Source organism: Schistocerca americana, chromosome 2 (genome assembly GCF_021461395.2).
Source record: "Schistocerca americana isolate TAMUIC-IGC-003095 chromosome 2, iqSchAmer2.1, whole genome shotgun sequence".
In the NCBI taxonomy this organism is placed as follows: Eukaryota; Metazoa; Arthropoda; class Insecta; order Orthoptera; family Acrididae; genus Schistocerca; species Schistocerca americana.
This window is the reverse complement of record NC_060120.1, coordinates 352,958,862-352,982,607: the sequence shown is the minus strand read 5'-3', so window position 1 is coordinate 352,982,607 and position 23,746 is coordinate 352,958,862. Positions and strand designations below refer to the sequence as shown.

The window sequence follows — 23,746 nt, the reverse complement described above, 5'->3', positions numbered from 1 at the left end:
GGCGGCTCGTAATAGCAACAGTTTCTCTTCTGTGTTAGCAAGGGCATCGGCTACGAGCTCCCTCCGATTCGTGAAGTTCCTGTAGTAAAAGACGTCGATGGAAACAATCCAACCGCGACAGACAGGGAGAACGCTGGCTGAGCTGCAGCCCTACATGGTGAGACCATCAAAGGTGGCGTCATTCACATGCAGTGCGTTTTCGGAACGAATAGGCTCGTTGGTCTAGGGGTATGATTCCTGATTCGGGTGCAGGAGGTCCCGGGTTCAAATCCCGGACGAGCCCTTGCGTTTTGTACAACGGTGTGGTAACAAATCGCATGGCGGCGGCTGTTTCGCGCATTTCCAGGCCTCCAAGTCAGCGCTAAAATCCGACAACCAGTTCTGAAACCGTTTCATGTTTCATTTGAGCCATGTGCACCCTGCTGATGGAACGTTTGAAGTTGATTTGAATGGTCACAGTAGAGATCGTAGCAAGTGTCTTGCTGAGTGCGACGAAAACGGGTTTCCGCCCGCAATCGAGCCGGGGACCTTCTGCGTGTTCGGCACGGCGCCTGGGCTCGGCGGCAGCTGCTGCTCTTTCCTTCCTTACGAGATACCGTCGATTCGCGCAGTCGTTATTGCAAAAGATGTCACCAAAGGCAATCGCTTCGTTAGCGGCACTTTGCCTGGGCTCGGCGGCTCGTAATAGCAACAGTTTCTCTTCTGTGTTAGCAAGGGCATCGGCTACGAGCTCCCTCCGATTCGTGAAGTTCCTGTAGTAAAAGACGTCGATGGAAACAATCCAACCGCGACAGACAGGGAGAACGCTGGCTGAGCTGCAGCCCTACATGATGAGACCATCAAAGGTGGCGTCATTCACATGCAGTGCGTTTTCGGAACGAATAGGCTCGTTGGTCTAGGGGTATGATTCCTGCTTCGGGTGCAGGAGGTCCCGGGTTCAAATCCCGGACAAGCCCTTGCGTTTTGTACAACGGTGTGGTAACAAATCGCATGGCGGCGGCTGTTTCGCGCATTTCCAGGCCTCCAAGTCAGCGCTAAAATCCGACAACCAGTTCTGAAACCGTTTCATGTTTCATTTGAGCCATGTGCACCCTGCTGATGGAACGTTTGAAGTTGATTTAAATGGTCACAGTAGAGATCGTAGCAAGTGTCTTGCTGAGTGCGACGAAAACGGGTTTCCGCCCGCAATCGAGCCGGGGACCTTCTGCGTGTTCGGCACGGCGCCTGGGCTCGGCGGCAGCTGCTGCTCTTTCCTTCCTTACGAGATACCGTCGATTCGCGCAGTCGTTATTGCAAAAGATGTCACCAAAGGCAATCGCTTCGTTAGCGGCACTTTGCCTGGGCTCGGCGGCTCGTAATAGCAACAGTTTCTCTTCTGTGTTAGCAAGGGCATCGGCTACGAGCTCCCTCCGATTCGTGAAGTTCCTGTAGTAAAAGACGTCGATGGAAACAATCCAACCGCGTCAGACAGGGAGAACGCTGGCTGAGCTGCAGCCCTACATGGTGAGACCATCAAAGGTGGCGTCATTCACATGCAGTGCGTTTTCGGAACGAATAGGCTCGTTGGTCTAGGGGTATGATTCCTGCTTCGGGTGCAGGAGGTCCCGGGTTCAAATCCCGGACGAGCCCTTGCGTTTTGTACAACGGTGTGGTAACAAATCGCATGGCGGCGGCTGTTTCGCGCATTTCCAGGCCTCCAAGTCAGCGCTAAAATCCGACAACCAGTTCTGAAACCGTTTCATGTTTCATTTGAGCCATGTGCACCCTGCTGATGGAACGTTTGAAGTTGATTTAAATGGTCACAGTAGAGATCGTAGCAAGTGTCTTGCTGAGTGCGACGAAAACGGGTTTCCGCCCGCAATCGAGCCGGGGACCTTCTGCGTGTTCGGCACGGCGCCTGGGCTCGGCGGCAGCTGCTGCTCTTTCCTTCCTTACGAGATACCGTCGATTCGCGCAGTCGTTATTGCAAAAGATGTCACCAAAGGCAATCGCTTCGTTAGCGGCACTTTGCCTGGGCTCGGCGGCTCGTAATAGCAACAGTTTCTCTTCTGTGTTAGCAAGGGCATCGGCTACGAGCTCCCTCCGATTCGTGAAGTTCCTGTAGTAAAAGACGTCGATGGAAACAATCCAACCGCGACAGACAGGGAGAACGCTGGCTGAGCTGCAGCCCTACATGGTGAGACCATCAAAGGTGGCGTCATTCACATGCAGTGCGTTTTCGGAACGAATAGGCTCGTTGGTCTAGGGGTATGATTCCTGCTTCGGGTGCAGGAGGTCCCGGGTTCAAATCCCGGACGAGCCCTTGCGTTTTGTACAGCGGTGTGGTAACAAATCGCATGGCGGCGGCTGTTTCGCGCATTTCCAGGCCTCCAAGTCAGCGCTAAAATCCGACAACCAGTTCTGAAACCGTTTCATGTTTCATTTGAGCCATGTGCACCCTGCTGATGGAACGTTTGAAGTTGATTTAAATGGTCACAGTAGAGATCGTAGCAAGTGTCTTGCTGAGTGCGACGAAAACGGGTTTCCGCCCGCAATCGAGCCGGGGACCTTCTGCGTGTTCGGCACGGCGCCTGGGCTCGGCGGCAGCTGCTGCTCTTTCCTTCCTTACGAGATACCGTCGATTCGCGCAGTCGTTATTGCAAAAGATGTCACCAAAGGCAATCGCTTCGTTAGCGGCACTTTGCCTGGGCTCGGCGGCTCGTAATAGCAACAGTTTCTCTTCTGTGTTAGCAAGGGCATCGGCTACGAGCTCCCTCCGATTCGTGAAGTTCCTGTAGTAAAAGACGTCGATGGAAACAATCCAACCGCGACAGACAGGGAGAACGCTGGCTGAGCTGCAGCCCTACATGGTGAGACCATCAAAGGTGGCGTCATTCACATGCAGTGCGTTTTCGGAACGAATAGGCTCGTTGGTCTAGGGGTATGATTCCTGCTTCGGGTGCAGGAGGTCCCGGGTTCAAATCCCGGACGAGCCCTTGCGTTTTGTACAACGGTGTGGTAACAAATCGCATGGCGGCGGCTGTTTCGCGCATTTCCAGGCCTCCAAGTCAGCGCTAAAATCCGACAACCAGTTCTGAAACCGTTTCATGTTTCATTTGAGCCATGTGCACCCTGCTGATGGAACGTTTGAAGTTGATTTAAATGGTCACAGTAGAGATCGTAGCAAGTGTCTTGCTGAGTGCGACGAAAACGGGTTTCCGCCCGCAATCGAGCCGGGGACCTTCTGCGTGTTCGGCACGGCGCCTGGGCTCGGCGGCAGCTGCTGCTCTTTCCTTCCTTACGAGATACCGTCGATTCGCGCAGTCGTTATTGCAAAAGATGTCACCAAAGGCAATCGCTTCGTTAGCGGCACTTTGCCTGGGCTCGGCGGCTCGTAATAGCAACAGTTTCTCTTCTGTGTTAGCAAGGGCATCGGCTACGAGCTCCCTCCGATTCGTGAAGTTCCTGTAGTAAAAGACGTCGATGGAAACAATCCAACCGCGACAGACAGGGAGAACGCTGGCTGAGCTGCAGCCCTACATGGTGAGACCATCAAAGGTGGCGTCATTCACATGCAGTGCGTTTTCGGAACGAATAGGCTCGTTGGTCTAGGGGTATGATTCCTGCTCCGGGTGCAGGAGGTCCCGGGTTCAAATCCCGGACGAGTCCTTGCGTTTTGTACAACGGTGTGGTAACAAATCGCATGGCGGCGGCTGTTTCGCGCATTTCCAGGCCTCCAAGTCAGCGCTAAAATCCGACAACCAGTTCTGAAACCGTTTCATGTTTCATTTGAGCCATGTGCACCCTGCTGATGGAACGTTTGAAAATGATTTAAATGGTCACAGTAGAGATCGTAGCAAGTGTCTTGCTGAGTGCGACGAAAACGGGTTTCCGCCCGCAATGGAGCCGGGGACCTTCTGCGTGTTCGGCACGGCGCCTGGGCTCAGCGGCAGCTGCTGCTCTTTCCTTCCTTACGAGATACCGTCGATTCGCGCAGTCGTTATTGCAAAAGATGTCACCAAAGGCAATCGCTTCGTTAGCGGCACTTTGCCTGGGCTCGGCGGCAGCTCTACATGGAGGCACCAGCAGCCCAGCCAGGCCGCCGCCGGCACCGGTGCGCCACAGCGCAAGGAGCCGGCGGCCGCCCTGCAATGCCCCTGTCGTTGCATATTTCACCCGCCCCATATCCTCTCCATGTCTGACTCACTGCCCCAAATGACACTGCAGTCGACGTGCTTATTACTATCGCTTTTGGAAGAACCAAGGCGCAGTATTCTAGTGTCGAACCGGTACTGCAAATTGGGATTAAGCAAAAATTTATTGTGTGGTCGAGCGACAGCCTCGGCTCGCTCTTCCTACATGATCGCTTCTTATGCGGAATAATTCCTAGCTCGCCGATGGCTTCAGAGTTGGTCTTCTCGAAGTTTTGCTTTCGCACTGCATTCCGCAATCTTTTCGTTATGAGTTGTGTGCTTCGGTTTCCCGACCTTCTTGTGTTTAGTGCGTTTGGCTTCTCTTAACCCTTAGCCACCGCTTGCCGAAATTTCCACACTATTATCTGTCGACCTGCAGATCTCGATGAAGGCCTCGCGGCCGTTCCTGAGCACGTAGAACGGTCGAATCTGTAGTTGTTTCCAGATCTCTCCCACACAACGGCCTCCCAGAAGCTTGGATTACAGAAGTACGCCACTACTCCCAGCCGGAGATTCACGATTGAAAGCAGAATGACATGAGCTACACGCAGCTCCGATTTTTTTTTTTTTTTTTGTGTCTGACCTACTTTGAAAGACTTTGTAGTCGATTTACTTACTACTATCGCTGTTGGAAACCAGGTGATAACCGCACAGTATTTTAGAGACGATCAGGTAATGAAAATTTAGAATAAGTAAAACAGTATCAAAAGAAGTTGTGTGGTGGAGCAGCACATGCAATTCACGCTTCCTAGATAATCGTTACTGCATAGAATAATTCTTTTGTCTGCGGCGTCTTCAGTATCCGTCTTCTGGAAATTTTGCTTGCAGTATATTGTGCAATCTTTTCGTTATGAGTTGGTGCTTGGTTTCCCGATGTTCTTTTGTTTAGTGCATTCGCCTTCTCTTAACCCTGAGAAAGCACATACCGAAACTGAGGCACTGCCGGCTGTTCATAAGCAGTGCTCGATGAAGTTATTTCGCTTTTTATTCGTTGCCTTTAATATTCTTCTCATCAGTGGTGAGTGCTGCCTGCAGAAAGCGTTTATCTTGCGAATTCGCGTGAAAGTTTGTGTTCCCTGTGAGGCCCACTACTTGGGATTAACTTGACTGCTCCAGCCAGGTGGCTCGTTGGTCTAGGGGTATGATTCCTGCTTTGGGTGCAGGAGGTCCCGGCTTCAAATCCCGGACGAGCCCTGCCATTTTGACCGTGCTGAAGAGTAGGTGGAACTCAGCCCCGGTTGCAGCTCCTCAATGAAGAGTTGACGCCTGTTATAGCACGTGGATATAACAAGAATGCGGCACCAGTAAAGTACGTAGGTGTAATTCGGTAGAAAGGCAGACGGTAATTTTGCATGCAACGGAAAACAAGGTTGTCTTTGCGGGATATGTGCACCGTGAGTGGAGATTCAGCTTAATTGTGCGACAGTCTACCCTCATCTTACTAGCGACGGCAACAACCAAGGGGTGGCATGTAAGATTGAGCGTGGCTAAGAGTTTCTCATTATTAGTTAGCATCACACTTTGACAGAGCTGTGACAAGGCGAGTAGGGTGAGCTCAGGAAAGCCAGTAGCAAGCGTACTTGAAGTAGCCCTGAAGAACCGGATTATAAATTCTGCCAGCCATAATGAAGCTAGGGGCGTTCTCAGTTACCAAATACCGGTGCAATAAGAGAGCAACAGTATTTGACAGTAAAATGACGCCCTATCCGTCTAGCATACAACATTGCTTGTCTCTGCATACGCGGACGTGAGGTCATCTCGGAAATGAAATCCGAAATATAGATTAAAATTGTTGTGTTCCCGCCCGCGATCGAACCGGGGACCTTCTCCGTGCAAAGCAGACGTGATTACCGCTACACCACGGAAACGACGGTTCTTTTCATGTACCACCCGGAGACTCGTAATAGCAACAGTTTCTCTTCTGTGTTAGCAAGGGCATCGGCTACGAGCTCCCTCCGATTCGTGAAGTTCCTGTAGTAAAAGACGTCGATGGAAACAATCCAACCGCGACAGACAGGGAGAACGCTGGCTGAGCTGCAGCCCTACATGGTGAGACCATCAAAGGTGGCGTCATTCACATGCAGTGCGTTTTCGGAACGAATAGGCTCGTTGGTCTAGGGGTATGATTCCTGCTTCGGGTGCAGGAGGTCCCGGGTTCAAATCCCGGACGAGCCCTTGCGTTTTGTACAACGGTGTGGTAACAAATCGCATGGCGGCGGCTGTTTCGCGCATTTCCAGGCCTCCAAGTCAGCGCTAAAATCCGACAACCAGTTCTGAAACCGTTTCATGTTTCATTTGAGCCATGTGCACCCTGCTGATGGAACGTTTGAAGTTGATTTAAATGGTCACAGTAGAGATCGTAGCAAGTGTCTTGCTGAGTGCGACGAAAACGGGTTTCCGCCCGCAATCGAGCCGGGGACCTTCTGCGTGTTCGGCACGGCGCCTGGGCTCGGCGGCAGCTGCTGCTCTTTCCTTCCTTACGAGATACCGTCGATTCGCGCAGTCGTTATTGCAAAAGATGTCACCAAAGGCAATCGCTTCGTTAGCGGCACTTTGCCTGGGCTCGGCGGCTCGTAATAGCAACAGTTTCTCTTCTGTGTTAGCAAGGGCATCGGCTACGAGCTCCCTCCGATTCGTGAAGTTCCTGTAGTAAAAGACGTCGATGGAAACAATCCAACCGCGACAGACAGGGAGAACGCTGGCTGAGCTGCAGCCCTACATGGTGAGACCATCAAAGGTGGCGTCATTCACATGCAGTGCGTTTTCGGAACGAATAGGCTCGTTGGTCTAGGGGTATGATTCCTGCTCCGGGTGCAGGAGGTCCCGGGTTCAAATCCCGGACGAGTCCTTGCGTTTTGTACAACGGTGTGGTAACAAATCGCATGGCGGCGGCTGTTTCGCGCATTTCCAGGCCTCCAAGTCAGCGCTAAAATCCGACAACCAGTTCTGAAACCGTTTCATGTTTCATTTGAGCCATGTGCACCCTGCTGATGGAACGTTTGAAAATGATTTAAATGGTCACAGTAGAGATCGTAGCAAGTGTCTTGCTGAGTGCGACGAAAACGGGTTTCCGCCCGCAATGGAGCCGGGGACCTTCTGCGTGTTCGGCACGGCGCCTGGGCTCAGCGGCAGCTGCTGCTCTTTCCTTCCTTACGAGATACCGTCGATTCGCGCAGTCGTTATTGCAAAAGATGTCACCAAAGGCAATCGCTTCGTTAGCGGCACTTTGCCTGGGCTCGGCGGCAGCTCTACATGGAGGCACCAGCAGCCCAGCCAGGCCGCCGCCGGCACCGGTGCGCCACAGCGCAACGAGCCGGCGGCCGCCCTGCAATGCCCCTGTCGTTGCATATTTCACCCGCCCCATATCCTCTCCATGTCTGACTCACTGCCCCAAATGACACTGCAGTCGACGTGCTTATTACTATCGCTTTTGGAAGAACCAAGGCGCAGTATTCTAGTGTCGAACCGGTACTGCAAATTGGGATTAAGCAAAAATTTATTGTGTGGTCGAGCGACAGCCTCGGCTCGCTCTTCCTACATGATCGCTTCTTATGCGGAATAATTCCTAGCTCGCCGATGGCTTCAGAGTTGGTCTTCTCGAAGTTTTGCTTTCGCACTGCATTCCGCAATCTTTTCGTTATGAGTTGTGTGCTTCGGTTTCCCGACCTTCTTGTGTTTAGTGCGTTTGGCTTCTCTTAACCCTTAGCCACCGCTTGCCGAAATTTCCACACTATTATCTGTCGACCTGCAGATCTCGATGAAGGCCTCGCGGCCGTTCCTGAGCACGTAGAACGGTCGAATCTGTAGTTGTTTCCAGATCTCTCCCACACAACGGCCTCCCAGAAGCTTGGATTACAGAAGTACGCCACTACTCCCAGCCGGAGATTCACGATTGAAAGCAGAATGACATGAGCTACACGCAGCTCCGATTTTTTTTTTTTTTTTTGTGTCTGACCTACTTTGAAAGACTTTGTAGTCGATTTACTTACTACTATCGCTGTTGGAAACCAGGTGATAACCGCACAGTATTTTAGAGACGATCAGGTAATGAAAATTTAGAATAAGTAAAACAGTATCAAAAGAAGTTGTGTGGTGGAGCAGCACATGCAATTCACGCTTCCTAGATAATCGTTACTGCATAGAATAATTCTTTTGTCTGCGGCGTCTTCAGTATCCGTCTTCTGGAAATTTTGCTTGCAGTATATTGTGCAATCTTTTCGTTATGAGTTGGTGCTTGGTTTCCCGATGTTCTTTTGTTTAGTGCATTCGCCTTCTCTTAACCCTGAGAAAGCACATACCGAAACTGAGGCACTGCCGGCTGTTCATAAGCAGTGCTCGATGAAGTTATTTCGCTTTTTATTCGTTGCCTTTAATATTCTTCTCATCAGTGGTGAGTGCTGCCTGCAGAAAGCGTTTATCTTGCGAATTCGCGTGAAAGTTTGTGTTCCCTGTGAGGCCCACTACTTGGGATTAACTTGACTGCTCCAGCCAGGTGGCTCGTTGGTCTAGGGGTATGATTCCTGCTTTGGGTGCAGGAGGTCCCGGCTTCAAATCCCGGACGAGCCCTGCCATTTTGACCGTGCTGAAGAGTAGGTGGAACTCAGCCCCGGTTGCAGCTCCTCAATGAAGAGTTGACGCCTGTTATAGCACGTGGATATAACAAGAATGCGGCACCAGTAAAGTACGTAGGTGTAATTCGGTAGAAAGGCAGACGGTAATTTTGCATGCAACGGAAAACAAGGTTGTCTTTGCGGGATATGTGCACCGTGAGTGGAGATTCAGCTTAATTGTGCGACAGTCTACCCTCATCTTACTAGCGACGGCAACAACCAAGGGGTGGCATGTAAGATTGAGCGTGGCTAAGAGTTTCTCATTATTAGTTAGCATCACACTTTGACAGAGCTGTGACAAGGCGAGTAGGGTGAGCTCAGGAAAGCCAGTAGCAAGCGTACTTGAAGTAGCCCTGAAGAACCGGATTATAAATTCTGCCAGCCATAATGAAGCTAGGGGCGTTCTCAGTTACCAAATACCGGTGCAATAAGAGAGCAACAGTATTTGACAGTAAAATGACGCCCTATCCGTCTAGCATACAACATTGCTTGTCTCTGCATACGCGGACGTGAGGTCATCTCGGAAATGAAATCCGAAATATAGATTAAAATTGTTGTGTTCCCGCCCGCGATCGAACCGGGGACCTTCTCCGTGCAAAGCAGACGTGATTACCGCTACACCACGGAAACGACGGTTCTTTTCATGTACCACCCGGAGACTCGTAATAGCAACAGTTTCTCTTCTGTGTTAGCAAGGGCATCGGCTACGAGCTCCCTCCGATTCGTGAAGTTCCTGTAGTAAAAGACGTCGATGGAAACAATCCAACCGCGACAGACAGGGAGAACGCTGGCTGAGCTGCAGCCCTACATGGTGAGACCATCAAAGGTGGCGTCATTCACATGCAGTGCGTTTTCGGAACGAATAGGCTCGTTGGTCTAGGGGTATGATTCCTGCTTCGGGTGCAGGAGGTCCCGGGTTCAAATCCCGGACGAGCCCTTGCGTTTTGTACAACGGTGTGGTAACAAATCGCATGGCGGCGGCTGTTTCGCGCATTTCCAGGCCTCCAAGTCAGCGCTAAAATCCGACAACCAGTTCTGAAACCGTTTCATGTTTCATTTGAGCCATGTGCACCCTGCTGATGGAACGTTTGAAGTTGATTTAAATGGTCACAGTAGAGATCGTAGCAAGTGTCTTGCTGAGTGCGACGAAAACGGGTTTCCGCCCGCAATCGAGCCGGGGACCTTCTGCGTGTTCGGCACGGCGCCTGGGCTCGGCGGCAGCTGCTGCTCTTTCCTTCCTTACGAGATACCGTCGATTCGCGCAGTCGTTATTCCAAAAGATGTCACCAAAGGCAATCGCTTCGTTAGCGGCACTTTGCCTGGGCTCGGCGGCAGCTCTACATGGAGGCACCAGCAGCCCAGCCAGGCCGCCGCCGGCACCGGTGCGCCACAGCGCAACGAGCCGGCGGCCGCCCTGCAATGCCCCTGTCGTTGCATATTTCACCCGCCCCATATCCTCTCCATGTCTGACTCACTGCCCCAAATGACACTGCAGTCGACGTGCTTATTACTATCGCTTTTGGAAGAACCAAGGCGCAGTATTCTAGTGTCGAACCGGTACTGCAAATTGGGATTAAGCAAAAATTTATTGTGTGGTCGAGCGACAGCCTCGGCTCGCTCTTCCTACATGATCGCTTCTTGTGCGGAATAATTCCTAGCTCGCCGATGGCTTCAGAGTTGGTCTTCTCGAAGTTTTGCTTTCGCACTGCATTCCGCAATCTTTTCGTTATGAGTTGTGTGCTTCGGTTTCCCGACCTTCTTGTGTTTAGTGCGTTTGGCTTCTCTTAACCCTTAGCCACCGCTTGCCGAAATTTCCACACTATCATCTGTCGATCTGCAGAGCTCGATGACGGCCTCGCGGCCGTTCCTGAGCTCGTGGAACGGTCGAATCTGTAGTTGTTTCCAGATCTCTCCCACACAACGGCCTCCCAGAAGCTTGGATTACAGAAGTACGCCACTACTCCCAGCCGGAGATTCACGATTGAAAGCAGAATGACATGAGCTACACGCAGCTCCGATTTTTTTTTTTTTGTGTCTGACCTACTTTGAAAGACTTTGTAGTCGATTTACTTACTACTATCGCTGTTGGAAACCAGGTGATAACCGCACAGTATTTTAGAGACGATCAGGTAATGAAAATTTAGAATAAGTAAAACAGTATCAAAAGAAGTTGTGTGGTGGAGCAGCACATGCAATTCACGCTTCCTAGATAATCGTTACTGCATAGAATAATTCTTTTGTCTGCGGCGTCTTCAGTATCCGTCTTCTGGAAATTTTGCTTGCAGTATATTGTGCAATCTTTTCGTTATGAGTTGGTGCTTGGTTTCCCGATGTTCTTTTGTTTAGTGCATTCGCCTTCTCTTAACCCTGAGAAACCACATACCGAAACTGAGGCACTGCCGGCTGTTCATAAGCAGTGCTCGATGAAGTTATTTCGCTTTTTATTCGTTGCCTTTAATATTCTTCTCATCAGTGGTGAGTGCTGCCTGCAGAAAGCGTTTATCTTGCGAATTCGCGTGAAAGTTTGTGTTCCCTGTGAGGCCCACTACTTGGGATTAACTTGACTGCTCCAGCCAGGTGGCTCGTTGGTCTAGGGGTATGATTCCTGCTTTGGGTGCAGGAGGTCCCGGCTTCAAATCCCGGACGAACCCTGCCATTTTGACCGTGCTGAAGAGTAGGTGGAACTCAGCCCCGGTTGCAGCTCCTCAATGAAGAGTTGACGCCTGTTATAGCACGTGGATATAACAAGAATGCGGCACCAGTAAAGTACGTAGGTGTAATTCGGTAGAAAGGCAGACGGTAATTTTGCATGCAACGGAAAACAAGGTTGTCTTTGCGGGATATGTGCACCGTGAGTGGAGATTCAGCTTAATTGTGCGACAGTCTACCCTCATATTACTAGCGACGGCAACAACCAAGGGGTGGCATGTAAGATTGAGCGTGGCTAAGAGTTTCTCATTATTAGTTAGCATCACACTTTGACAGAGCTGTGACAAGGCGAGTAGGGTGAGCTCAGGAAAGCCAGTAGCAAGCGTACTTGAAGTAGCCCTGAAGAACCGGATTATAAATTCTGCCAGCCATAATGAAGCTAGGGGCGTTCTCAGTTACCAAATACCGGTGCAATAAGAGAGCAACAGTATTTGACAGTAAAATGACGCCCTATCCGTCTAGCATACAACATTGCTTGTCTCTGCATACGCGGACGTGAGGTCATCTCGGAAATGAAATCCGAAATATAGATTAAAATTGTTGTGTTCCCGCCCGCGATCGAACCGGGGACCTTCTCCGTGTAAAGCAGACGTGATAACCGCTACACCACGGAAACGACGGTTCTTTTCATGTACCACCCGGAGACTCGTAATAGCAACAGTTTCTCTTCTGTGTTAGCAAGGGCATCGGCTACGAGCTCCCTCCGATTCGTGAAGTTCCTGTAGTAAAAGACGTCGATGGAAACAATCCAACCGCGACAGACAGGGAGAACGCTGGCTGAGCTGCAGCCCTACATGGTGAGACCATCAAAGGTGGCGTCATTCACATGCAGTGCGTTTTCGGAACGAATAGGCTCGTTGGTCTAGGGGTATGATTCCTGCTTCGGGTGCAGGAGGTCCCGGGTTCAAATCCCGAACGAGCCCTTGCGTTTTGTACAACGGTGTGGTAACAAATCGCATGGCGGCGGCTGTTTCGCGCATTTCCAGGCCTCCAAGTCAGCGCTAAAATCCGACAACCAGTTCTGAAACCGTTTCATGTTTCATTTGAGCCATGTGCACCCTGCTGATGGAACGTTTGAAGTTGATTTAAATGGTCACAGTAGAGATCGTAGCAAGTGTCTTGCTGAGTGCGACGAAAACGGGTTTCCGCCCACAATCGAGCCGGGGACCTTCTGCGTATTCGGCACGGCGCCTGGGCTCGGCGGCAGCTGCTGCTCTTTCCTTCCTTACGAGATACCGTCGATTCGCGCAGTCGTTATTGCAAAAGATGTCACCAAAGGCAATCGCTTCGTTAGCGGCACTTTGCCTGGGCTCGGCGGCTCGTAATAGCAACAGTTTCTCTTCTGTGTTAGCAAGGGCATCGGCTACGAGCTCCCTCCGATTCGTGAAGTTCCTGTAGTAAAAGACGTCGATGGAAACAATCCAACCGCGACAGACAGGGAGAACGCTGGCTGAGCTGCAGCCCTACATGGTGAGACCATCAAAGGTGGCGTCATTCACATGCAGTGCGTTTTCGGAACGAATAGGCTCGTTGGTCTAGGGGTATGATTCCTGCTTCGGGTGCAGGAGGTCCCGGGTTCAAATCCCGGACGAGCCCTTGCGTTTTGTACAACGGTGTGGTAACAAATCGCATGGCGGCGGCTGTTTCGCGCATTTCCAGGCCTCCAAGTCAGCGCTAAAATCCGACAACCAGTTCTGAAACCGTTTCATGTTTCATTTGAGCCATGTGCACCCTGCTGATGGAACGTTTGAAGTTGATTTAAATGGTCACAGTAGAGATCGTAGCAAGTGTCTTGCTGAGTGCGACGAAAGCGGGTTTCCGCCCACAATCGAGCCGGGGACCTTCTGCGTGTTCGGCACGGCGCCTGGGCTCGGCGGCAGCTGCTGCTCTTTCCTTCCTTACGAGATACCGTCGATTCGCGCAGTCGTTATTGCAAAAGATGTCACCAAAGGCAATCGCTTCGTTAGCGGCACTTTGCCTGGGCTCGGCGGCTCGTAATAGCAACAGTTTCTCTTCTGTGTTAGCAAGGGCATCGGCTACGAGCTCCCTCCGATTCGTGAAGTTCCTGTAGTAAAAGACGTCGATGGAAACAATCCAACCGCGACAGACAGGGAGAACGCTGGCTGAGCTGCAGCCCTACATGGTGAGACCATCAAAGGTGGCGTCATTCACATGCAGTGCGTTTTCGGAACGAATAGGCTCGTTGGTCTAGGGGTATGATTCCTGCTTCGGGTGCAGGAGGTCCCGGGTTCAAATCCCGGACGAGCCCTTGCGTTTTGTACAACGGTGTGGTAACAAATCGCATGGCGGCGGCTGTTTCGCGCATTTCCAGGCCTCCAAGTCAGCGCTAAAATCCGACAACCAGTTCTGAAACCGTTTCATGTTTCATTTGAGCCATGTGCACCCTGCTGATGGAACGTTTGCAGTTGATTTAAATGGTCACAGTAGAGATCGTAGCAAGTGTCTTGCTGAGTGCGACGAAAACGGGTTTCCGCCCACAATCGAGCCGGGGACCTTCTGCGTGTTCGGCACGGCGCCTGGGCTCGGCGGCAGCTGCTGCTCTTTCCTTCCTTACGAGATACCGTCGATTCGCGCAGTCGTTATTGCAAAAGATGTCACCAAAGGCAATCGCTTCGTTAGCGGCACTTTGCCTGGGCTCGGCGGCTCGTAATAGCAACAGTTTCTCTTCTGTGTTAGCAAGGGCATCGGCTACGAGCTCCCTCCGATTCGTGAAGTTCCTGTAGTAAAAGACGTCGATGGAAACAATCCAACCGCGACAGACAGGGAGAACGCTGGCTGAGCTGCAGCCCTACATGGTGAGACCATCAAAGGTGGCGTCATTCACATGCAGTGCGTTTTCGGAACGAATAGGCTCGTTGGTCTAGGGGTATGATTCCTGCTTCGGGTGCAGGAGGTCCCGGGTTCAAATCCCGGACGAGCATTTGCGTTTTGTACAACGGTGTGGTAACAAATCGCATGGCGGCGGCTGTTTCGCGCATTTCCAGGCCTCCAAGTCAGCGCTAAAATCCGACAACCAGTTCTGAAACCGTTTCATGTTTCATTTGAGCCATGTGCACTCTGCTGATGGAACGTTTGAAGTTGATTTAAATGGTCACAGTAGAGACCGTAGCAAGTGTCTTGCTGAGTGCGACGAAAACGGGTTTCCGCCCGCAATCGAGCCGGGGACCTTCTGCGTGTTCGGCACGGCGCCTGGGCTCGGCGGCAGCTGCTGCTCTTTCCTTCCTTACGAGATACCGTCGATTCGCGCAGTCGTTATTGCAAAAGATGTCACCAAAGGCAATCGCTTCGTTAGCGGCACTTTGCCTGGGCTCGGCGGCAGCTCTACATGGAGGCACCAGCAGCCCAGCCAGGCCGCCGCCGGCACCGGTGCGCCACAGCGCAACGAGCCGGCGGCCGCCCTGCAATGCCCCTGTCGTTGCATATTCCACCCGCCCCATATCCTCTCCATGTCTGACTCACTACCCCAAATGACACTGCAGTCGACGTGCTTATTACTATCGCTTTTGGAAGAACCAAGGCGCAGTATTCTAGTGTCGAACCGGTACTGCAAATTGGGATTAAGCAAAAATTTATTGTGTGGTCGAGCGACAGCCTCGGCTCGCTCTTCCTACATGATCGCTTCTTGTGCGGAATAATTCCTAGCTCGCCGATGGCTTCAGAGTTGGTCTTCTCGAAGTTTTGCTTTCGCACTGCATTCCGCAATCTTTTCGTTATGAGTTGTGTGCTTCGGTTTCCCGACTTTCTTGTGTTTAGTGCGTTTGGCATCTCTTAACCCTTAGCCACCGCTTGCCGAAATTTCCACACTATCATCTGTCGATCTGCAGAGCTCGATGACGGCCTCGCGGCCGTTCCTGAGCTCGTGGAACGGTCGAATCTGTAGTTGTTTCCAGATCTCTCCCACACAACGGCCTCCCAGAAGCTTGGATTACAGAAGTACGCCACTACTCCCAGCCGGAGATTCACGATTGAAAGCAGAATGACATGAGCTACACGCAGCTCCGATTTTTTTTTTTTTTTTGTGTCTGACCTACTTTGAAAGACCTTGTAGTCGATTTACTTACTACTATCGCTGTTGGAAACCAGGTGATAACCGCACAGTATTTTAGAGACGATCAGGTAATGAAAATTTAGAATAAGTAAAACAGTATCAAAAGAAGTTGTGTGGTGGAGCAGCACATGCAATTCACGCTTCCTAGATAATCGTTACTGCATAGAATAATTCTTTTGTCTGCGGCGTCTTCAGTATCCGTCTTCTGGAAATTTTGCTTGCAGTATATTGTGCAATCTTTTCGTTATGAGTTGGTGCTTGGTTTCCCGATGTTCTTTTGTTTAGTGCATTCGCCTTCTCTTAACCCTGAGAAAGCACATACCGAAACTGAGGCACTGCCGGCTGTTCATAAGCAGTGCTCGATGAAGTTATTTCGCTTTTTATTCGTTGCCTTTAATATTCTTCTCATCAGTGGTGAGTGCTGCCTGCAGAAAGCGTTTATCTTGCGAATTCGCGTGAAAGTTTGTGTTCCCTGTGAGGCCCACTACTTGGGATTAACTTGACTGCTCCAGCCAGGTGGCTCGTTGGTCTAGGGGTATGATTCCTGCTTTGGGTGCAGGAGGTCCCGGCTTCAAATCCCGGACGAACCCTGCCATTTTGACCGTGCTGAAGAGTAGGTGGAACTCAGCCCCGGTTGCAGCTCCTCAATGAAGAGTTGACGCCTGTTATAGCACGTGGATATAACAAGAATGCGGCACCAGTAAAGTACGTAGGTGTAATTCGGTAGAAAGGCAGACGGTAATTTTGCATGCAACGGAAAACAAGGTTGTCTTTGCGGGATATGTGCACCGTGAATGGAGATTCAGCTTAATTGTGCGACAGTCTACCCTCATCTTACTAGCGACGGCAACAACCAAGGGGTGGCATGTAAGATTGAGCGTGGCTAAGAGTTTCTCATTATTAGTTAGCATCACACTTTGACAGAGCTGTGACAAGGCGAGTAGGGTGAGCTCAGGAAAGCCAGTAGCAAGCGTACTTGAAGTAGCCCTGAAGAACCGGATTATAAATTTTGCCAGCCATAATGAAGCTAGGGGCGTTCTCAGTTACCAAATACCGGTGCAATGAGAGAGCAACAGTATTTGACAGTAAAATGACGCCCTATCCGTCTAGCATACAACATTGCTTGTCTCTGCATACGCGGACGTGAGGTCATCTCGGAAATGAAATCCGAAATATAGATTAAAATTGTTGTGTTCCCGCCCGGGATCGAACCGGGGACCTTCTGCGTGTAAAGCAGACGTGATAACCGCTACACCACGGAAACGACGGTTCTTTTCATGTACCACCCGGAGACTCGTAATAGCAACAGTTTCTCTTCTGTGTTAGCAAGGGCATCGGCTACGAGCTCCCTCCGATTCGTGAAGTTCCTGTAGTAAAAGACGTCGATGGAAACAATCCAACCGCGACAGACAGGGAGAATGCTGGCTGAGCTGCAGCCCTACATGGTGAGACCATCAAAGGTGGCGTATTCACATGCAGTGCGTTTTCGGAACGAATAGGATCGTTGGTCTAGGGGTATGATTCCTGCTTTGGGTGCAGGAGGTCCCGGGTTCAAATCCCGGACGAGCCCTTGCGTTTTGTACAACGGTGTGGTAACAAATCGCATGGCGGCGGCTGTTTCGCGCATTTCCAGGCCTCCAAGTCAGCGCTAAAATCCGACAACCAGTTCTGAAACCGTTTCATGTTTCATTTGAGCCATGTGCACTCTGCTGATGGAACGTTTGAAGTTGATTTAAATGGTCACAGTAGAGACCGTAGCAAGTGTCTTGCTGAGTGCGACGAAAACGGGTTTCCGCCCGCAATCGAGCCGGGGACCTTCTGCGTGTTCGGCACGGCGCCTGGGCTCGGCGGCAGCTGCTGCTCTTTCCTTCCTTACGAGATACAGTCGATTCGCGCAGTCGTTATTGCAAAAGATGTCACCAAAGGCAATCGCTTCGTTAGCGGCACTTTGCCTGGGCTCGGCGGCAGCTCTACATGGAGGCACCAGCAGCCCAGCCAGGCCGCCGCCGGCACCGGTGCGCCACAGCGCAACGAGCCGGCGGCCGCCCTGCAATGCCCCTGTCGTTGCATATTCCACCCGCCCCATATCCTCTCCATGTCTGACTCACTACCCCAAATGACACTGCAGTCGACGTGCTTATTACTATCGCTTTTGGAAGAACCAAGGCGCAGTATTCTAGTGTCGAACCGGTACTGCAAATTGGGATTAAGCAAAAATTTATTGTGTGGTCGAGCGACAGCCTCGGCTCGCTCTTCCTACATGATCGCTTCTTGTGCGGAATAATTCCTAGCTCGCCGATGGCTTCAGAGTTGGTCTTCTCGAAGTTTTGCTTTCGCACTGCATTCCGCAATCTTTTCGTTATGAGTTGTGTGCTTCGGTTTCCCGACTTTCTTGTGTTTAGTGCGTTTGGCATCTCTTAACCCTTAGCCACCGCTTGCCGAAATTTCCACACTATCATCTGTCGATCTGCAGAGCTCGATGACGGCCTCGCGGCCGTTCCTGAGCTCGTGGAACGGTCGAATCTGTAGTTGTTTCCAGATCTCTCCCACACAACGGCCTCCCAGAAGCTTGGATTACAGAAGTACGCCACTACTCCCAGCCGGAGATTCACGATTGAAAGCAGAATGACATGAGCTACACGCAGCTCCGATTTTTTTTTTTTTTTTGTGTCTGACCTACTTTGAAAGACCTTGTAGTCGATTTACTTACTACTATCGCTGTTGGAAACCAGGTGATAACCGCACAGTATTTTAGAGACGATCAGGTAATGAAAATTTAGAATAAGTAAAACAGTATCAAAAGAAGTTGTGTGGTGGAGCAGCACATGCAATTCACGCTTCCTAGATAATCGTTACTGCATAGAATAATTCTTTTGTCTGCGGCGTCTTCAGTATCCGTCTTCTGGAAATTTTGCTTGCAGTATATTGTGCAATCTTTTCGTTATGAGTTGGTGCTTGGTTTCCCGATGTTCTTTTGTTTAGTGCATTCGCCTTCTCTTAACCCTGAGAAACCACATACCGAAACTGAGGCACTGCCGGCTGTTCATAAGCAGTGCTCGATGAAGTTATTTCGCTTTTTATTCGTTGCCTTTAATATTCTTCTCATCAGTGGTGAGTGCTGCCTGCAGAAAGCGTTTATCTTGCGAATTCGCGTGAAAGTTTGTGTTCCCTGTGAGGCCCACTACTTGGGATTAACTTGACTGCTCCAGCCAGGTGGCTCGTTGGTCTAGGGGTATGATTCCTGCTTTGGGTGCAGGAGGTCCCGGCTTCAAATCCCGGACGAACCCTGCCATTTTGACCGTGCTGAAGAGTAGGTGGAACTCAGCCCCGGTTGCAGCTCCTCAATGAAGAGTTGACGCCTGTTATAGCACGTGGATATAACAAGAATGCGGCACCAGTAAAGTACGTAGGTGTAATTCGGTAGAAAGGCAGACGGTAATTTTGCATGCAACGGAAAACAAGGTTGTCTTTGCGGGATATGTGCACCGTGAATGGAGATTCAGCTTAATTGTGCGACAGTCTACCCTCATCTTACTAGCGACGGCAACAACCAAGGGGTGGCATGTAAGATTGAGCGTGGCTAAGAGTTTCTCATTATTAGTTAGCATCACACTTTGACAGAGCTGTGACAAGGCGAGTAGGGTGAGCTCAGGAAAGCCAGTAGCAAGCGTACTTGAAGTAGCCCTGAAGAACCGGATTATAAATTTTGCCAGCCATAATGAAGCTAGGGGCGTTCTCAGTTACCAAATACCGGTGCAATGAGAGAGCAACAGTATTTGACAGTAAAATGACGCCCTATCCGTCTAGCATACAACATTGCTTGTCTCTGCATACGCGGACGTGAGGTCATCTCGGAAATGAAATCCGAAATATAGATTAAAATTGTTGTGTTCCCGCCCGGGATCGAACCGGGGACCTTCTGCGTGTAAAGCAGACGTGATAACCGCTACACCACGGAAACGACGGTTCTTTTCATGTACCACCCGGAGACTCGTAATAGCAACAGTTTCTCTTCTGTGTTAGCAAGGGCATCGGCTACGAGCTCCCTCCGATTCGTGAAGTTCCTGTAGTAAAAGACGTCGATGGAAACAATCCAACCGCGACAGACAGGGAGAATGCTGGCTGAGCTGCAGCCCTACATGGTGAGACCATCAAAGGTGGCGTCATTCACATGCAGTGCGTTTTCGGAACGAATAGGATCGTTGGTCTAGGGGTATGATTCCTGCTTTGGGTGCAGGAGGTCCCGGGTTTAAATCCCGGACGAGCCCTTGCGTTTTGTACAACGGTGTGGTAACAAATCGCATGGCGGCGGCTGTTTCGCGCATTTCCAGGCCTCCAAGTCAGCGCTAAAATCCGACAACCAGTTCTGAAACCGTTTCATGTTTCATTTGAGCCATGTGCACTCTGCTGATGGAACGTTTGAAGTTGATTTAAATGGTCACAGTAGAGACCGTAGCAAGTGTCTTGCTGAGTGCGACGAAAACGGGTTTCCGCCCGCAATCGAGCCGGGGACCTTCTGCGTGTTCGGCACGGCGCCTGGGCTCGGCGGCAGCTGCTGCTCTTTCCTTCCTTACGAGATACAGTCGATTCGCGCAGTCGTTATTGCAAAAGATGTCACCAAAGGCAATCGCTTCGTTAGCGGCACTTTGCCTGGGCTCGGCGGCAGCTCTACATGGAGGCACCAGCAGCCCAGCCAGGCCGCCGCCGGCACCGGTGCGCCACAGCGCAAGGAGCCGGCGGCCGCCCTGCAATGCCCCTGTCGTTGCATATTCCACCCGCCCCATATCCTCTCCATGTCTGACTCACTACCCCAAATGACACTGCAGTCGACGTGCTTATTACTATCGCTTTTGGAAGAACCAAGGCGCAGTATTCTAGTGTCGAACCGGTACTGCAAATTGGGATTAAGCAAAAATTTATTGTGTGGTCGAGCGACAGCCTCGGCTCGCTCTTCCTACATGATCGCTTCTTGTGCGGAATAATTCCTAGCTCGCCGATGGCTTCAGAGTTGGTCTTCTCGAAGTTTTGCTTTCGCACTGCATTCCGCAATCTTTTCGTTATGAGTTGTGTGCTTCGGTTTCCCGACTTTCTTGTGTTTAGTGCGTTTGGCATCTCTTAACCCTTAGCCACCGCTTGCCGAAATTTCCACACTATCATCTGTCGATCTGCAGAGCTCGATGACAGCCTCGCGGCCGTTCCTGAGCTCGTGGAACGGTCGAATCTGTAGTTGTTTCCAGATCTCTCCCACACAACGGCCTCCCAGAAGCTTGGATTACAGAAGTACGCCACTACTCCCAGCCGGAGATTCACGATTGAAAGCAGAATGACATGAGCTACACGCAGCTCCGATTTTTTTTTTTTTTTTTTGTGTCTGACCTACTTTGAAAGACCTTGTAGTCGATTTACTTACTACTATCGCTGTTGGAAACCAGGTGATAACCGCACAGTATTTTAGAGACGATCAGGTAATGAAAATTTAGAATAAGTAAAACAGTATCAAAAGAAGTTGTGTGGTGGAGCAGCACATGCAATTCACGCTTCCTAGATAATCGTTACTGCATAGAATAATTCTTTTGTCTGCGGCGTCTTCAGTATCCGTCTTCTGGAAATTTTGCTTGCAGTATATTGTGCAATCTTTTCGTTATGAGTTGGTGCTTGGTTTCCCGATGTTCTTTTGTTTAGTGCATTCGCCTTCTCTTAACCCTGAGAAACCACATACCGAAACTGAGGCACTGCCGGCTGTTCATAAGCAGTGCTCGATGAAGTTATTTCGCTTTTTATTCGTCGCCTTTAATATTCTTCTCATCAGTGGTGAGTGCTGCCTGCAGAAAGCGTTTATCTTGCGAATTCGCGTGAAAGTTTGTGTTCCCTGTGAGGCCCACTACTTGGGATTAACTTGACTGCTCCAGCCAGGTGGCTCGTTGGTCTAGGGGTATGATTCCTGCTTTGGGTGCAGGAGGTCCCGGCTTCAAATCCCGGACGAACCCTGCCATTTTGACCGTGCTGAAGAGTAGGTGGAACTCAGCCCCGGTTGCAGCTCCTCAATGAAGAGTTGACGCCTGTTATAGCACGTGGATATAACAAGAATGCGGCACCAGTAAAGTACGTAGGTGTAATTCGGTAGAAAGGCAGACGGTAATTTTGCATGCAACGGAAAACAAGGTTGTCTTTGCGGGATATGTGCACCGTGAATGGAGATTCAGCTTAATTGTGCGACAGTCTACCCTCATCTTACTAGCGACGGCAACAACCAAGGGGTGGCATGTAAGATTGAGCGTGGCTAAGAGTTTCTCATTATTAGTTAGCATCACACTTTGACAGAGCTGTGACAAGGCGAGTAGGGTGAGCTCAGGAAAGCCAGTAGCAAGCGTACTTGAAGTAGCCCTGAAGAACCGGATTATAAATTTTGCCAGCCATAATGAAGCTAGGGGCGTTCTCAGTTACCAAATACCGGTGCAATGAGAGAGCAACAGTATTTGACAGTAAAATGACGCCCTATCCGTCTAGCATACAACATTGCTTGTCTCTGCATACGCGGACGTGAGGTCATCTCGGAAATGAAATCCGAAATATAGATTAAAATTGTTGTGTTCCCGCCCGGGATCGAACCGGGGACCTTCTGCGTGTAAAGCAGACGTGATAACCGCTACACCACGGAAACGACGGTTCTTTTCATGTACCACCCGGAGACTCGTAATAGCAACAGTTTCTCTTCTGTGTTAGCAAGGGCATCGGCTACGAGCTCCCTCCGATTCGTGAAGTTCCTGTAGTAAAAGACGTCGATGGAAACAATCCAACCGCGACAGACAGGGAGAATGCTGGCTGAGCTGCAGCCCTACATGGTGAGACCATCAAAGGTGGCGTCATTCACATGCAGTGCGTTTTCGGAACGAATAGGATCGTTGGTCTAGGGGTATGATTCCTGCTTTGGGTGCAGGAGGTCCCGGGTTTAAATCCCGGACGAGCCCTTGCGTTTTGTACAACGGTGTGGTAACAAATCGCATGGCGGCGGCTGTTTCGCGCATTTCCAGGCCTCCAAGTCAGCGCTAAAATCCGACAACCAGTTCTGAAACCGTTTCATGTTTCATTTGAGCCATGTGCACTCTGCTGATGGAACGTTTGAAGTTGATTTAAATGGTCACAGTAGAGACCGTAGCAAGTGTCTTGCTGAGTGCGACGAAAACGGGTTTCCGCCCGCAATCGAGCCGGGGACCTTCTGCGTGTTCGGCACGGCGCCTGGGCTCGGCGGCAGCTGCTGCTCTTTCCTTCCTTACGAGATACAGTCGATTCGCGCAGTCGTTATTGCAAAAGATGTCACCAAAGGCAATCGCTTCGTTAGCGGCACTTTGCCTGGGCTCGGCGGCAGCTCTACATGGAGGCACCAGCAGCCCAGCCAGGCCGCCGCCGGCACCGGTGCGCCACAGCGCAAGGAGCCGGCGGCCGCCCTGCAATGCCCCTGTCGTTGCATATTCCACCCGCCCCATATCCTCTCCATGTCTGACTCACTACCCCAAATGACACTGCAGTCGACGTGCTTATTACTATCGCTTTTGGAAGAACCAAGGCGCAGTATTCTAGTGTCGAACCGGTACTGCAAATTGGGATTAAGCAAAAATTTATTGTGTGGTCGAGCGACAGCCTCGGCTCGCTCTTCCTACATGATCGCTTCTTGTGCGGAATAATTCCTAGCTCGCCGATGGCTTCAGAGTTGGTCTTCTCGAAGTTTTGCTTTCGCACTGCATTCCGCAATCTTTTCGTTATGAGTTGTGTGCTTCGGTTTCCCGACTTTCTTGTGTTTAGTGCGTTTGGCATCTCTTAACCCTTAGCCACCGCTTGCCGAAATTTCCACACTATCATCTGTCGATCTGCAGAGCTCGATGACGGCCTCGCGGCCGTTCCTGAGCTCGTGGAACGGTCGAATCTGTAGTTGTTTCCAGATCTCTCCCACACAACGGCCTCCCAGAAGCTTGGATTACAGAAGTACGCCACTACTCCCAGCCGGAGATTCACGATTGAAAGCAGAATGACATGAGCTACACGCAGCTCCGATTTTTTTTTTTTTTTTTTTGTGTCTGACCTACTTTGAAAGACCTTGTAGTCGATTTACTTACTACTATCGCTGTTGGAAACCAGGTGATAACCGCACAGTATTTTAGAGACGATCAGGTAATGAAAATTTAGAATAA

At 50.7% G+C, this 23,746-nt stretch overlaps 24 non-coding genes across 24 annotated transcripts; 18 read left to right on the top strand and 6 right to left on the bottom strand.

The window, feature by feature from the left end:
- Positions 1–211: 211 nt before the first annotated feature.
- Trnap-cgg lies at positions 212–283 on the top strand. Its single transcript has one exon. It is a non-coding gene; the product is annotated as a tRNA-Pro (tRNA).
- A 601-nt stretch (positions 284–884) lies between these two features.
- Trnap-cgg lies at positions 885–956 on the top strand. The gene has a single exon. It is a non-coding gene; the product is annotated as a tRNA-Pro (tRNA).
- A 601-nt stretch (positions 957–1,557) lies between these two features.
- Positions 1,558–1,629, top strand: Trnap-cgg. The gene has a single exon. It is a non-coding gene; the product is annotated as a tRNA-Pro (tRNA).
- Positions 1,630–2,230: 601 nt separating this feature from the next.
- On the top strand, positions 2,231–2,302 carry Trnap-cgg. Its single transcript has one exon. It is a non-coding gene; the product is annotated as a tRNA-Pro (tRNA).
- A 601-nt stretch (positions 2,303–2,903) lies between these two features.
- Positions 2,904–2,975, top strand: Trnap-cgg. Its single transcript has one exon. It is a non-coding gene; the product is annotated as a tRNA-Pro (tRNA).
- A 601-nt stretch (positions 2,976–3,576) lies between these two features.
- Positions 3,577–3,648, top strand: Trnap-cgg. The gene has a single exon. It is a non-coding gene; the product is annotated as a tRNA-Pro (tRNA).
- Positions 3,649–5,294: 1,646 nt separating this feature from the next.
- On the top strand, positions 5,295–5,366 carry Trnap-ugg. The gene has a single exon. It is a non-coding gene; the product is annotated as a tRNA-Pro (tRNA).
- A 601-nt stretch (positions 5,367–5,967) lies between these two features.
- Positions 5,968–6,040, bottom strand: Trnaa-ugc. Its single transcript has one exon. It is a non-coding gene; the product is annotated as a tRNA-Ala (tRNA).
- A 235-nt stretch (positions 6,041–6,275) lies between these two features.
- On the top strand, positions 6,276–6,347 carry Trnap-cgg. Its single transcript has one exon. It is a non-coding gene; the product is annotated as a tRNA-Pro (tRNA).
- A 601-nt stretch (positions 6,348–6,948) lies between these two features.
- Positions 6,949–7,020, top strand: Trnap-cgg. Its single transcript has one exon. It is a non-coding gene; the product is annotated as a tRNA-Pro (tRNA).
- A 1,646-nt stretch (positions 7,021–8,666) lies between these two features.
- Trnap-ugg lies at positions 8,667–8,738 on the top strand. Its single transcript has one exon. It is a non-coding gene; the product is annotated as a tRNA-Pro (tRNA).
- Positions 8,739–9,339: 601 nt separating this feature from the next.
- On the bottom strand, positions 9,340–9,412 carry Trnaa-ugc. Its single transcript has one exon. It is a non-coding gene; the product is annotated as a tRNA-Ala (tRNA).
- A 235-nt stretch (positions 9,413–9,647) lies between these two features.
- Positions 9,648–9,719, top strand: Trnap-cgg. Its single transcript has one exon. It is a non-coding gene; the product is annotated as a tRNA-Pro (tRNA).
- Positions 9,720–12,034: 2,315 nt separating this feature from the next.
- Positions 12,035–12,107, bottom strand: Trnav-uac. Its single transcript has one exon. It is a non-coding gene; the product is annotated as a tRNA-Val (tRNA).
- A 235-nt stretch (positions 12,108–12,342) lies between these two features.
- On the top strand, positions 12,343–12,414 carry Trnap-cgg. Its single transcript has one exon. It is a non-coding gene; the product is annotated as a tRNA-Pro (tRNA).
- A 601-nt stretch (positions 12,415–13,015) lies between these two features.
- On the top strand, positions 13,016–13,087 carry Trnap-cgg. The gene has a single exon. It is a non-coding gene; the product is annotated as a tRNA-Pro (tRNA).
- Positions 13,088–13,688: 601 nt separating this feature from the next.
- Positions 13,689–13,760, top strand: Trnap-cgg. The gene has a single exon. It is a non-coding gene; the product is annotated as a tRNA-Pro (tRNA).
- Positions 13,761–14,361: 601 nt separating this feature from the next.
- On the top strand, positions 14,362–14,433 carry Trnap-cgg. The gene has a single exon. It is a non-coding gene; the product is annotated as a tRNA-Pro (tRNA).
- Positions 14,434–16,751: 2,318 nt separating this feature from the next.
- On the bottom strand, positions 16,752–16,824 carry Trnav-uac. The gene has a single exon. It is a non-coding gene; the product is annotated as a tRNA-Val (tRNA).
- Positions 16,825–17,058: 234 nt separating this feature from the next.
- Positions 17,059–17,130, top strand: Trnap-ugg. The gene has a single exon. It is a non-coding gene; the product is annotated as a tRNA-Pro (tRNA).
- Positions 17,131–19,448: 2,318 nt separating this feature from the next.
- Positions 19,449–19,521, bottom strand: Trnav-uac. Its single transcript has one exon. It is a non-coding gene; the product is annotated as a tRNA-Val (tRNA).
- Positions 19,522–19,756: 235 nt separating this feature from the next.
- Trnap-ugg lies at positions 19,757–19,828 on the top strand. The gene has a single exon. It is a non-coding gene; the product is annotated as a tRNA-Pro (tRNA).
- Positions 19,829–22,148: 2,320 nt separating this feature from the next.
- Positions 22,149–22,221, bottom strand: Trnav-uac. The gene has a single exon. It is a non-coding gene; the product is annotated as a tRNA-Val (tRNA).
- Positions 22,222–22,456: 235 nt separating this feature from the next.
- On the top strand, positions 22,457–22,528 carry Trnap-ugg. Its single transcript has one exon. It is a non-coding gene; the product is annotated as a tRNA-Pro (tRNA).
- Positions 22,529–23,746: the final 1,218 nt, after the last annotated feature.